Here is a 2,803-nt window from a genome sequence, read left to right on the forward strand (position 1 = left end):
TCCTCTGGAAGAACCGTTAGATATAATATAATGATTGATTGCACGCTATTGATCTCCATCTTACAGTATCCCTTTAAACTCAGAGTCCTGACCGCTGTGTGGGAAAGGCAATTGCTTTTCATAGTTAGTGCAAGAAAACTGAATTTTCCCAATTGTTCTTAGCTTGAAACTTTTCACGAATACCAACAAAGAATATGAACCGTGTGTGTGTGTGGGGGGGGGGTGCTATAGATGTCTTAAAGGAGCCCAAACGTCTCTTTGCCTCTCTTAAGTCTCCCACATTATCCCTCTCGAAAAACCAAGGGTGGTAAACTGAGACGAGCCTAATTTATGTGCCAGGCTCTTTGTCTTTTAAGACCCAATAGTTTGGTGATGCTTGGACTGCGACAGTCTCGTTCAGCCCATTACCTTCCGTATTTAAGAACCCTATAAATCTCCACTAAGCGCAGCCCTCCAACTGTTTTGCTGTGATATTTATGGGCGGCTGTTTGCAGGGAAGGGAGGACACCGACGCAAGGCAGACTGAAAAAGGCAGCGAAATGTTGCTCCGGTTCAAATAAAAAACAGGATTTTATGTCTTCTCATGCGCCCCAAACATTCATTTTGTTCAGAGGAATACTGACGCGCCTCTTCGTCCTTGAATTGTCAACTATTCAAGTTTTTGGTACTTTTTGTTTTGTCTGACACTGAAGTCTCTGGAAATACAAATCAAACAATTGATAAGCCCTTGATTTAATCTCTGTACGCTAGCCTTTTCTCTCAGTTTAGTTTATATGGCCATTAGCATTCTGTGTAGTCGTCGTCATATCTTACACATAACTGACTTCCCCAGTATACTGAGGCCATACTCCCTACTCCCCTATATACTGAGGCCATACTCCATACTCCCTACTCCCTACTCCCCAGTATACTGAGGCCATACTCCATACTCCCTACTCCCTACTCCTGTATACTGAGGCCATACTCCCTACTCCCCAGTATACTGAGGCCATACTCCCTACTCCCCTATATACTGAGGCCATACTCCCTACTCCCCAGTATACTGAGGCCATACTCCCTACTCCCCAGTATACTGAGGCCATACTCCCTACTCCCCTATATACTGAGGCCATACTCCCTACTCCCCAGTATACTGAGGCCATACTCCCTACTCCCCTGTATACTGAGGTAGGTAGGTATACTCCCTACTCCCCTGTGTACTGAGGCCATACTCCATACTCCCCCTGTGTACTGAGGCCATACTCCCTACTCCCCAGTATACTGAGGCCATACTCCCTACTCCCCTGTATACTGAGGTAGGTAGGTATACTCCCTACTCCCCTGTGTACTGAGGCCATACTCCCTACTCCCCCTGTATACTGAGGCCATACTCCATACTCCTTACTCCCCTGTATACTGAGGCCATACTCCATACTCCCTACTCCTGTATACTAAGGCCATACTCCATACTCCCCTGTATACTGAGGTAGGTAGGTATACTCCCTACTCCCCAGTATACTGAGGCCATACTCCATACTCCCCTGTATACTGAGGTAGGTAGGTATACTCCCTACTCCCCCTGTGTACTGTCTTCATAAGGTTGACACAGCATACCATGCTTCCTTGAGGTTCATCACAAACTGTAAAGCTCTGACTCACCACTGTGAGTTATACTCTCGGGTAGGATGGCCTGCTCTGGCCACCCGTAGGCTCTGTCATTGGTACGCCTTTATATATGAGGCCACTCTTGGTCTGCTCCCATACTACCTTTGTGTCCTTATCAAGCAGAAAAGTGCCGGGAAATACTCTTTGCGTTCTCAGGACTGCGTCATGCTATCTGTCCCTTATGCCCGTACGGAAGTTGCAAAGAGGGCTTTTGTGTAGTCTGCAACCTCGGCATGGAATATGTTGCAAAATGTCTTGAAACTAAAGGAATTAATCTCGCTTAATGCTTTTAAATTAAAAATGAAAGAACTGAAGACAGATTCCTTAAGATGCTAATGTTTTTAATGTACCTGGCTACGACACTCAACTCCTACATTTTGTCTCCTTTTGTGTTTCTGTCTGTAACTATGTTTGTTTGTATGTATGCTGCTGCCTGTCTTGGCCAGGTCTCCCTTGAAAAAGAGATTCTTAATCTCAATGGGTCTCTCCTGGTTAAATAAAGGTTATAATACTGAGGCCACACTCCCTCCTCCCCCTGTTCCAGCCCTGCCTCTGGGGGACACGGAGAGCAGAGAGGCAGGCAGCTGTGAGGCCCATGCCAAGACAAGCAGGGCCGTTTAACATAATTAAGGGCTGGAGATGGTCCCTCACTTCCCTCCGCTGCTCCAGAATGTGATGGTTGATTAAGCCCAGTGGGTGTGTGTGTGGGGGGAGGTGTGTGTGTGTGGGGAGGGAGGTGTGTGTGTGTGGGGAGGGAGGGAGGTGTCCCTGGGGACTTGGACAGGAGCAGGTGTGATTTGATGCAGTGCCAAGGACGGGGGGACAGGGGAGCAAAGCAGGGTCAGGGAGTGTGTGTGTGTGTGTGTGCGTGTGTGTGTGTGTGTGTGTGCAGGTGTGTGTGTGTGTGTGTGTGTGTGTACACGTGTGTGTGTGTGTTGGGGGGGGGGGGGCAGAGACTCTGGCCGTGGAAACTTGCCTTCTTTCCAGGGAAAAGATTTCCTCAACATAAGCCACAACGACAGCCATTGAGATGCTCATCACAGAGACGCACAGCAGGGGCCTCAGGCTCTGTGGTGGGGGGGGGGGGGGGGGGGGGGGGGGGGGGGGGTGCGGGGGGGCAGAATAACCATGCGTGAATTTGTTCACTCAGTTGTGCCCG

Source organism: Clupea harengus, chromosome 21 (genome assembly GCF_900700415.2).
Source record: "Clupea harengus chromosome 21, Ch_v2.0.2, whole genome shotgun sequence".
Lineage (NCBI taxonomy): Eukaryota > Metazoa > Chordata > Actinopteri > Clupeiformes > Clupeidae > Clupea > Clupea harengus.